The 12,469-nt window shown below is 40.9% G+C and overlaps 1 long non-coding RNA gene across 1 annotated transcript; it reads right to left on the reverse strand.

Moving 5' to 3' along the window:
* Positions 1-1,428: 1,428 nt before the first annotated feature.
* LOC135485534 (uncharacterized) lies at positions 1,429-8,075 on the reverse strand. Its single transcript, XR_010446586.1, has 3 exons — positions 6,497-8,075; positions 4,827-4,955; positions 1,429-3,318 (listed from the first exon to the last, which is right to left on the reverse strand). It is a non-coding gene; the product is annotated as an uncharacterized LOC135485534 (long non-coding RNA).
* Between the last annotated feature and the right edge of the window lie 4,394 nt (positions 8,076-12,469).

Genomic DNA, 12,469 nt, shown 5'->3' on the forward strand with positions numbered 1-12,469 from the left:
TTATACTCCAAGAAGTGAAAGGTACATTCATTTAGGTCTACCTTTCTGGAAGAAACCACTTTTCTGCAAGAATCATCAGGCCAATAGTTGTTTTCCTAGGCTTCCTCACACATATATCATATTAACTTTTTTAGCAAGTGAGTCACCAATTGACGTGAATAAAACTCTCCTTGGCGCCTCCTGTAGAGTCCCTTTCGGTCACTAGCTGAACTTAAACGGATAGGCCGATAAGCCTATGTTCTGTGATCTCGGAGCGTCACCTATCAGCGATTTTGTGTAACTTCATGTGTCCGTCTTGGGTCCTGCCTATAGTCTCCCGTTAAGTACATTTCACATTTGGGGAAGCAAAAAACTACAAGACAATGATACGTAGTCTACCCGCCCCAGGCTAGGCTATATTCATGAATATTGCACACGCTGCACGAATGATTTACTGCAAAGTTGTTATCTTGCTGTTCGACATGACGTACCGTGTCTTTTAACTTGTTCGAAGTTGACTTACGAGCTTCCCTTCAGACGTTCGTAATGTGAAAACTGTTACCAGAAGTCCCAGAACTCCGTCTGAGATCCAGCCAGGCACTTGGCTGTCTGCAGTTTTTCGAGGACATATGGATGCACCTGTAAAAAGTCCAAACTGTCTGAATGATAAATATCGAGTGGGTGGTCCACCACAGAATTCAACTCATTCATCCACTACGCCACACCCACAACGTCAATGGGCGCTGAAGAGGAAGCCGAAGGTAGTTAGAACAGACGTGGGATGGCTGTCGATAATGATAATGTTAACGGGGGTGTTACTGATTTTTAATTGATGCGATTAAATATATTAATCTAAGCCTAAGGAATGGTAAAAATGATTTAAATTATAAAAAAGCTTGAGGGAATAATGAGTTAAGCCCGCTTATTAGTTTAGAGTTATTTGGTTACATGTGTTTAGGCTAGAGCAGTCATTGCTGTAACCTTCAAACAACCTTACGTTCTGTTTGGATTTTTTAACTGTGAGAGAGCAAACTTCCATCATTTATGAGAGTTCCGTGACCCAGTGCCGGGTATTTCACACAGTAACCTACATTTTTTGGAGAGACGCGAATAACAGGTATTTGCCGAAGCAGTGGGAATTGAGAGAAAAAGAACCATTTTTGGACGAACGTCAAATCAGTTATTAGGCCAAAACATTGAAAAGGCATAGCAGGGTAACTTGATAGTATGAACATTCAAGTTCGTTTGCACTGACCATTTAAATATTAGCTCGATTGTTTGACTTCGCCTTTGTACTTTCGGCTTGTTAAACCAATTAGGTCAGGTTCGAGTTGGAGAATTTTGGAATGCGGATGAACGGGATATGTCTGGTCGAAAAAGCACGCGAAAAGTAGAAATACCAGTGACTGTGGGGCAGTTGCAATAATGAAGAAGACAAGAAAGTTAAAATTTGCAAATATAAATAAATAAATATTTCACCATCTTTCTGTACAACAATTTATGATACAACATACAACGCCAAATAAAACTTGAATCCGTTTACACCTCTTAGGTAGAACTGGAAATCATTAACGGATAGTGAACTCTATTCAGATCACCACACCATGCAGCCCGGAGAATCAAAAACTCAAACCCTGAGCCCTACACGATACGCGGTTCCGCCGGCGGAGCAGATCTCGTGTTCCTCAGTTTCGTGAAATCCGATGACCGTGTCTTGGCAAAAACCTGCTCCTTGCTACTCAATTCAGTTTTACTTTTACTTGGGCATTCTGATATTGCGCTCTTAGGGGACACAGTATGGTAGAAGTTTCACCCTTAAACCTCCATCCATGCAGTATACGCTGCAAGTAAAAAACCTTTGATTGGAAAGCTTATTTCAAGGTCTCGCACTTATGTTAGTACATGAGCTATTCGGGCTTATTGAACGCTGTCCACTTCAGCAGGCCCAGTATTTCAAGATCCAAAATGCCAACACCAGCTTTGTATAAGCAAACGCCAGTATGTCGGGGGAGAGCCGTTTTTACGGGTAATGAGCTTCTGGCGAACACAAATATGGGCCGTAAAAGTTTTTCGGTGAAAAATATAAATGAAACACACCCAACGTCGTGAAGGGGTTTTTGAGACTCTCAAGACCTCTAAGGGTTTTTCATTTCGCTGAAAAAATTCTACGGGGTGCATATTGAGTGAACTGTGAGTTGGGTCCACATACTTCTGAACTTTACTGTAGTTTGCAGCGATAATGTCATGTATGTGTAATTCAGCTCTTTTAGTATCATAATGGTAATTAGTCATTCCTCGGCTCAGTCCAGGCACGAACAATTTACAAAAATATGTAAAGCGCCTCTAAAGGCATACTACTTTCTCAGCGGAAAGACGATGTTTCCAAAATTTAAAGGTTGCAGTAAATGCATGGCATCTAAAATACCTAATTACTTACTTATACACTGACAATTCATGAATTGCAAGGAGAAGCCCTACTCTTTCCTGTTGACTCTAACACACAGGCCTACTTCAATGTTATCTTACCCAAGGACATGTAATTTCAAATTCTTACACTTTTACAACATTCATTCACCAAAAACACAAATCTTTCGATAATAAATGCACTATCTGGGCCGTAAATGCAATAGGTTGGATTTGCTTTGGGTTTGAGACAGACATACATGTACTATTGCATTGATTGGGCAAATAAAATGAAGTTCTGAACCATGTTAAGACTCTTATAGTATTCCGACTGAATATTCTTAAATGGAGAGGGCAACCGTTACTGTCTTATACCAGAGTCTTTCGACTTTGCTTGAACAATCTTCAACGCTTCCTTCAACTAATCGCAGGTGGACATCATTCAAATTTGTTTAGTCTGCCTCTTCATCTAACACCTAACAAACGATGAAACATTTATTGATACCACGCAGGACGACACTGAGCGATTTGGTCATTGCGAAAACACTCTGAAACATCGAAAGAGGCACTGCAGCGCAAAGATGGTGACGATATAGTAACACGTCCGCAACGTCGCTCTTTAAGACCAGAAACATTGAATATCGTTGGCGTAGGATCAGCAGCATCATAAATAGCAATCACAGTCCAAACAAATCAGCAGCTCCACATCCGCTTGCATGGCTTCTGCGTCACGGCGTTAAACAAACTCATCCCAGGAAAACTTTACTAGTTTCGGAAACGGTCTCCGTATCGACATTCCCGCAATCACCTCTTTCGACAAGTTAATCCTTGACCGCCCGCTGCCGACTTCCAACCCGGAGTAAAACGTGTGCCCGTCCTCAAAACCTTCAGACAGAAAGCGACCAGCCCTCTCGGCGAGGCAACTTTCAAGCACTTCTGCAACGAGAAACAAAGTCAAATCGATATTAGCATCGATGCACGATATCTGTCCCATATTCCATTTAACCAACGTGATCATTATACATGGACCAACAGCATACTACTAATGACTGTAGGTCTACAATGCTGTTGGTCCATCTACAATGCTGATGTCAGTAACTTGAATACTGCAAAGTAGTATTCTTCATCCATGTTGCTCAATGCCAGTGAAAGGATGAAAATAATTGCAACGTTGTTTTGCCGGTCTACATGATGTACAATATTGATGTCACTTGACAATAAAGCAGTTTGGTAGCTCTATACGTGTTGCCTCAGTCGAAAATTACCTCGGTGGAATTCAAGTAACAATCTACATGTATATCGTAAATCAACTGCATAGCTAATGACAGATTAACATGCAAATAGCGTTTCAACTATACCATTGAACAACATGCATATCTATCCTTCCCGAAACAACTCATTCCTGATGATATATGTAGCTTTCTAACCCGACAGAACGTGATAAGTTTCCTTCTTCGGGGTAAAACGTATCAAACAATAGATGTTGTCGAGAAATAGAGTACGTTCCCTTGCAGGACATAATAGATACAGTGCAGAATTAGCCTGATTTGGAGATTTGGTGGCAGTTTTTATGAATGACTTTCTCGAACGACTCAATGGATCATGTCATCAAAACGGTAGGCAATATATCAGAATAACTGGTGTTTTGTCTGGCGCTACCGAATCGTGGATTGCGGTTTGGAGGTGTATCAAGAAAGTCGGCCGCAATTCCAAACTACCTTTCTGAGTGCACACGTTCTCGCTAAAGAAACAAGCAGTCTATTCAAGCCCTGTCAAAAATTGGCTTGTATATGTTGTCTGGGGTCATGGCTTGTGAGATCTTGGAGAAGATATTGTCAAATCTTACAGCGGTAATTACCTGTTAAGTTGGCGGTGGATAAAACATGTAGTGGGCCAGTTAAGACTTTAAACAGCCCCTGGAGAAGTCTTCCAAAGTGTACTTTATTGGAACATGTTTCCAGGGCTAATAACTCCTCGTTCGATTGCATTTTGACGTTTAGCCAGATGTCTTTAATAAAGTCTGAGTTCAGGATGATGATGGTGCAACCTGCACTTCGAACCGAAAAAACCTCCCTTGCAAAGGTTAGGTCGATCAGATCTTAAAAGAAGTCTTAATAAGAGGTTTTGCGCGGCAATCTTGAGCAGTCTGACCTAACAACAACAACTTGCCCACTATTTAGAATCAAATTATCTACGATTTGGCTTATTTATAGGCGTAAAGTAAAAAAGTAAATTCCATTTATACCAGAAGAGCAAGGATCCCCGAACGCCAATTCGTGTGACAGCCACCTCGAAACTCCCCTATTTGACATTATAAAGGGACGTATGCAAGCGACCAAACCAAAACAAAGTTCGTTGAACATCATGGTTGGAAAGGGGAAATGTCCAATCCAAGGTGACCCTTAAATCCATTGCTCTTCGATCTGAACTATTCACGTACTCACCAAGTTGGTGGAGCGATTGAATGTGTTTCGAGATAATGTAGCACCTCCCGTGAAGCTGAGTGATCCACCTCAAGTATTCCCATCAGGTTGGCCTCCTGACATCTTGCCCCAGCGAAAAGGGCCGTGCACCTGAAGGAAAAAAGCAATATTTAAAAGCAAATTAAGTTTCCGTGTTCGAGGTTGGCTGCGAGAGGTCGGCGTAAGGGATGGTGGACAAGAAAACAAGACTGAAGTTGGAAAGCACTGACTCATTTCTGTGTTGCCGGAGAGAAAATCATGATGATTATGAGATCAAAGCTTTGCTGCACGTCCGTGCAGCCTGTTGATGCAGCCGGAGGTTTATAAAAGCAAAAAGAGTCCTCAGTTAAGGAGTGTAATCTGAAGTGGCCGTGATGTGGGGGAAAAATTACTATAGGCTCAAAATGTGGATATGGGAAGGTGGTGGAGTATCAGTAGAGGAAGAGTGGTTGCCTTTGTCAGGTCAAACGACTGCAAGAAAAGTTTGGCTGACTGACATCGAAAGCTTGGTTGGAAAAGCGTGGTTGCCTCTCATGGAACCAAGGAAGAGTGGAAGAGAGGAAGAGTGGTAGACTACGATTTAGAAAAAAGATACGTTTGGTAAGGATTATTGACCATAAGGAAGAGCAATTGTCAATGAATGGCAGTACATCATATCTTGGGTTAAGGGCAATGACACTCAGAGAAGACGAGGAAAGACCACGGAATAGGACAGAAAATTCGTGTTAATGGTCTCGTGATATGATTAAATGACAGTGATATGAAAGGAGAAAGAAAGGAAGGCAAATAAACGAAAATTATATGGGACGATCTGTTTGAATGAAACTATTGACACTCTCAATTTTTGTTGAGTGTCATTGAGAAGTACCATGCAACAATGAAAGGGCGTTTTCTTAAAATATTGCAGGGCATTGCATCACGCAGTTTAGAAAGTGAGGGTCTTTGATGGCATGTTTGGTCTCCCCTTTGAACAAAGCAACATTGTTTTGAGTGTTTTTCCTGTGAAGGAATGCATTGGGATGAATGTGGGTTAATGGAATATCAACGATTTCTCGGTATGTGTAGTAATTATTGTAATAATGCGATGATTACTCATTAGATCGGTGTTTCGTTTTAGACAATTAAACGTGTAATGGCAAGATTAAAATGTTGTTGAAGTGACCGCGTGCCTGGACTATGGACAGACGGGTTTTCCCATCGGGGGCATCAGTCCTCAATAATGACCATCTATACATGACATAGATCACTGCTAAGGATAATTTTCCGATAAACTTTGATAAACATCAATAATATACATGTATGCACAGACTGATACATGACCAAGCTACTTTCTAAATTGCAAACTTGCTTCTATTTAGATATGTTGCTGTCACATTGTAGCTGATCTCCAGTGCTTCAGGGAACCCAGGATATGGTATAGTAAAACCACCCAAGCAGAACCTCCGAGATAGCAGATCACACACGGGATTTCGGCCAAAGATTTCCTCACCGTTTCAAGTTGTTACGCAATCGTTATTTTTGTTTTTTTACCGAAATATGGGAGAGTTGGAACACTGGTAAGAAATGATGAAAGAATATTTTAGCTTTCCTGAAAATACCACCGGAATTATCAATATTAAAAGGAAAGACATAAGGATAAAAGCTCCACTTACCGGCATATCAATGTTCCTATTGTCATTGCTCTAAAACAAGTCCCACCATTCAGGCAAAAGTCGGCGTTTTCTGCCGCACAGTGTTCCAGCATGGTTGCCTCGCGTCTCCGATGAGATCTTTCGCCATGCCGATGCCGGTGACGATGCCGCCTTTCTTTGAGAGTTAACGCTAATTCCCTCATACTAGCCATAGCGTCAACATTTCGCTTCAGTCTCATCCGAATAGAATCTTTCACCATTTCTTTCCTGGGATATGCTTCAGCACTGCTGATATCAGTCACCTCGGTCCAGTCTCCGTCCTCAAGACCTATCTTACTCCGTGGGAATGCTTCACTGAATGCTATCACAATTAGATAAATCCAAAGATATTTCATCATTATTGTTACCGGCAGGCTACACTTGGTTTGCTGATATTTCGAAACCGCCGCCAAAACTATCAACATCGAATATGAGCATTATGAATTGTTTGCGTCTCCGCATTACTCCGAATTCTGCTAGGAAAACCCCGAATCAGCACTATTAATAGTTGTACGATTTCATCGATTATCACTAAGTTTTACGGCATATCAGTCAATTTTCTTAATTGACAGGTAGATGTCCCTCCCCTATCTCAGTATTAATGATAATTTAGCCCCGGGATGACATACCCGGTACGGTATGCCCTATATACTTGAGGGTATACTTGATGTCACTGCTTAAGAAGTTCGCTGCGGCAATATAAGTGTTTGCGCGGCTATCCAGACCTCATAACTAACCTTGCCGTCCTTGAGCTCCCTGCATTTATAGTCGAATTCTCCCTGTGGATTTGTCATGTCAAAACATGCACCAAGAACTAATTAGCCTATCTATAATGCTGGTGAATGTTGCTATTCTCAAACATGGCCTAAAAAGTATATCCAAACGAAGAACAGATGAAAATTACTTCACACTTCCATATGAACAGACTTTGTTTACGGTTTTATCCTTCAGGGCACACGTTACTTCACCGCCAACGAATCATACGCAATACAACCTTAAACTTCTTTCCTTTCGTGACCGTAATTTCAGTCTTCAAGCTATGCGAGAAATCACCCTTAACCAAAAGAACCATTAGCGTGCTAGTTCATAGGTTAGCTCCAATCCTTGTCCACTTTCTAAATGATTGCTACAAAGTTCCGGTTGGAAATAAGTAATGTCAACGTAGAAATCCAATAGCGGAGCTAGGCCTGGTTCAGGCCTAATTACTGTGCCTGGGACTTGGTGTGTGCTCTCTTTACAAAAGCCTTGCCGGCACGTGGTCGAGAATTATAGAGAGGTGAGAGAGGAAGGATGCCTTTTCGGTGCGAACAATCTGGATCCTGTTTTCATCCTGCCGCTAATTTGAGGTAAATGATGATAAATTTGATAGTCCGATTCACAGAGTGCGCTAATTCTGGTTCAGGTATCGTCGAGTGCAACCCTTCAACAAATCACTGGGTTCTTTTCAAACCTGTCAAAATTTCCTATACGTACTGAAGGACCTTAGCTGTCGTGCGATTGCTTTAAATGCAAATTACTGGCCAAACCAACATCTCCCTATACCATCCATTTGTTTGACTTTTCAATGGTAACTCAGAAAGTATCTGCATGGTGCAGCGGTGCATATCGTTTAGAGTGCGCTTGGTTATCTCTGTGTTCATACGCTGATCAACCTTAACATCGAATAGTCTGTCGATTAGTCTTTTCGAGGAACTTTTTTGATACGGAAGCCTGACTAAACTCGCATGACATTTTCTTCAACTGACCAATAAATGTAAGCAGCAACTTCCACGCGAACTTTAACAAGTTTTATAAATTTGCTTTTGCCAAAACCGAGCAGACCAATTTAGCAAATAAAATTACCCTTTATGTGCGTTGCTTAGAAAAAAGGGTAAAGGGCGCCTGGTGGGCTGGGCTTGGAAGCCTGTCGTTTGAGCATGTTCAATTCAGTTAGCTGGACTTTATGGGCTATAAAATGTTATTTCTCGCGGCGAGAACGTTCAGGAGCAGTCATGATAAAGACCAGACTTACGTCTCCAGTGGAATTAAGTGTAAACATATCAAGAATGAAATAATTGTTTATGAAAGCCATTATTTGGTAATGAAGGGTTTTGGATACAATACTTTGACGTGGTGTGGTGCCATGATGACGAACAAATAGAAAACAAATCCACTATGCACACAAAATCATGTGAAAAATAGTCACTAATATGTACGAACTTAATTGGATAGGCCAATATTTGTCTATATTGCTTAGCGGTTTCGTCGCGTTTTGCTTTCGATGTACCGGAAGTTATCGCGTTGTCACTTCCGGTAGCAAATCTGGCAAAGAAACGATGCTTTGTCAACATTTGCGTTAGCTGTTTGTTTTTCGGCCATTTAGGTTTTCTTTGCATTGTACTTCAATAAGCTCACTGGATGTACAGGCCTTAATTTAAAGTTAGAATCACCAAAAGTACTTTTGGTACAATATATCATGTTACTAATAATGGGGTAACTGCAGTTGATCAAAGCTTTGTTACTGTTAGCCGAATGAAATTGGTGTTTCGAGTTTCGGTGGAGAGGCGGTTTCCAAAGATGTTTGAAAAAGGACCACCAATAATCCGTGGTGTATTCCTGTTACTCCAGGTACAAGCTTTTTATCGTAGAAAAAATTAGCCCTCCGAGCAGTATAGTTAGTAATAATACCTGCGCCGGGCTGAGTGTAATTGCCAGTTACTACAACCATAACTCAGCATATCGTTCATTCCTTGCCATGATACAGGTTAGTGTGATTAATTGCGATAAGATCTTCGGACACGACTATAGTAAGCTGAAGAAGCGTAACCATAATGCCTATTTGTCAGTATTAGTGACATGAAAAAAACCGATTGCTGGCTAATAAAAGAGTTGTGTATGGTCGTCGGTACTGATATAGTACCTGAAAGCTGTATATGATACTTTGAAACGTCGGCATAAAATAAAACGAAAGTATTCTGGCCACGTATACTAGTATAGGACCTCTGAATACGCTCATGCCGGGCAGCCTATTCTGCCGAATGAATTCGAGTGTTTTTTTGTACTTTCTCCGAATCCTAGCTACATGTATTAGGCCAATTTATACGAATAATCAGACTCCTGATCTACAAATTCAGAGTTACAGGCCCGCAGCTAGCCTTTTTTGATTGCTCTTTAAAAAGCATCGAAATCGCAATCTGCCTGCGTGGTATATAGTCCTGTTTACGAGTGAATTGAAACGATAAGGAAAAAGCGCCATTGATGATATAAATAACTGTTGAAAGGCAGAATGAGACCATAGTCTGAAAAAAGCCATAAAACTTTATTATCAAGAGTCAGTTTTAGTGAATTAAATAAAACTTTCAAAGCGGGCTGATGGTGTCAAAAGATAGTTTTGGCGGAATATATGTTCGGGTTATTATGCCAGTGAAAACCGCTCATTTCCGTACAGAACTTGACTTTTCATTTCCTCCATGATATGATCTTGATACATATCAGCAAACATTAAATTAACTGGCCCCCTTCTATTGTCCGCAACAAAGGAGTGTTTACTTTGAAGATCAATTTTGCAACATGAACCATTAATGTTGGTTCAACAAAGCCAAGTCGGTCACGAGAGATAAATTTGAGAAAGGCAGGGGTAACGATCCGTGTAATCTAGACAAGGAAATTTATTCTCAGGGAGGGTTTGGGGCCGCTGTTTGCAAACATGTCACACATGGTATTGTCTGCCTTTGACCTTCTCTATGCTTTAGGATGAAAGTCGTTGTCGGTGTATAATGCACAGTCTATCGGTCATATTGATAATAACATTAATTCACAATTTCACTAAATATACTTACATGGTCTAGTTTCAACGAGCTACATGTAAGACCGCATCATACACAATCGATACGGAGACCGGGACGGAACATAACGTAATGCCATAACATTTCACCTCAGTGTCCTTGAGCGAGACACCGACAGATTACCCATCTTGACTCTCAGTCATGTATTGACATTGCAGCTTACGACGGAGGCTACGTAGGCAATACCGCTGGTTCAGTACGCAAATTAGGCCTACAAAACATTGCTTTGTCCTTTGAATCAGACGTAAAACCGAGGTTCCTTTGATGTATAGCTGCGGCCGATGCCGCGAAGATCGGCAGGTTTGTTGTACCCTGTAGAAGGCGTCGGAAAAAGTAGTCAATGGTTTATATAGTTCACCTGGCGCCCTTTAAGTAAAAGGTACTTGGGCTTATTGCCGCGTAAAACTAGTTTATGTTGATCCAGCCGCTTATGCTGGCATCTTTGAGACACCCTGTCGCTAATGATACTGTAGTTACTCGTTTATAGAGCCGTCCGAATGGCATCTTAATACACTTTTATCATAGGCCTATAATCGGTAAAATTTGCCCTCTGGTATAAGGCGTGCTAAGGGAACAAAACGTTCTATCATTCGCTTTTGATATCTACTGTATTGCAGGTCATGAGTCTCTATAGAAACGTGCCTTAATTCGTCCCAGACAATAAGAAAGGCATCCTCAAAGAAGATCGAAGGATCTTCTCTCTGAAAACACAGATTCACATTGCATCAATTAATCATTGGCGATCATTCGCTACAATTCTGTTATCCTCACACACCCTTGTCTACTACACGAATTGTGGAGTATAGCGGATCCAAAATGTAGGTCGAAGGTAGCACCCCCTAATTTGTCAAAAATAATACTATAGATGTTTGAAATATCGAGAGGCGAAGTATATTTAAAACCACTGATTACGTCGGGATGAGGATGATCTGAATGACGCCTGCGCTGCAACGAGGCCATCTACAGGGCAAGGGTTAAACTAGACATTGGCAGGCGATAATACTACCATAAAAGAATAATCACATAAATGTATCACTGTCAGTAAAGTCACAATTCATGCACTTAGTAGTTTTCGTACCTCGACAATTTCATCTCTTATTTTTTATATTTTCACGATATTTTTTTAGATATTTTATACTGTAAGACTTAGGCAATTATGCTATGAGGCTAACGATATACGAATGTGATGGTGAACTTCCCGAACAATATGCCACCGTAGAAAATGTCTGGCACCATTGGGTATGACTCTCAATGGAACGAAAAAACTCCCATCATTGTGTTTAAAAGTGTCACACATGGTATTGTCTGCCTTTGACCTTCTCTATGCTTTAGGATGAAAGTCGTTGTCGATGTAGAATGCACAGTCTATCGGCCAATTTCACCAGTCACAAAGGATTCAGGCGAGTCTATGTGGCCCGTAACCGGTATCGGATTGATATAACCATCGTGATAAAGGACGCTGGTTACTAAACGAGTTTATACGCCAACGTCTATAATAAACTCCAATGGATTGTTCCAAAGCCCAGATGGTGTTATCCGAAAAGTAATGAGAAAGAACCAATGTTACTTTTTTCCCGGTTAATGGACCCAAGTATATGGTATACTAAGTATGTTAAGTATCATATCAGAGGCCTTAAAGGATATGCTGTCTTCTTAGATTCAAACTGAAAAATATCCTTTTTGTCAGGAAAAGACGTCGATCATCACTTATCATTTTCACAAACGATACAAAATTGTCCCAATGATTCACCTTGGGCAAGATGAGGCAATCCATATCGCTTTTCGAGAAAAGCGCATCGTGAAATTTACGACCCCCGCCCAAACTGATATGTCATTTGGTATATATATTCAAAATGACGAAGATAGCACTTACAAGCTTCGATATTTAGTGACAATAAGTAAGCTCTGCGATTCGGTCGGTACTTTCTATGGATGGTGTTGCTTTTGAACATATAGCCGTTTCTTTGACTCCGCGTCCCAGAGATGGACGATGGCAGCCTTTTTTTCATGTGAGTGATATAACGGGCTACCTTCTCAAAGTGGTGAGAGCAACGAATAACCATAAGCTTGTGGCAGCAATCCATTCATACGAACCTTTACTTTGAGTGAATCAACCTGAAGAAAAAACATC

This window comes from Lineus longissimus, chromosome 3, assembly GCF_910592395.1.
Source record: "Lineus longissimus chromosome 3, tnLinLong1.2, whole genome shotgun sequence".
Lineage (NCBI taxonomy): Eukaryota > Metazoa > Nemertea > Pilidiophora > Heteronemertea > Lineidae > Lineus > Lineus longissimus.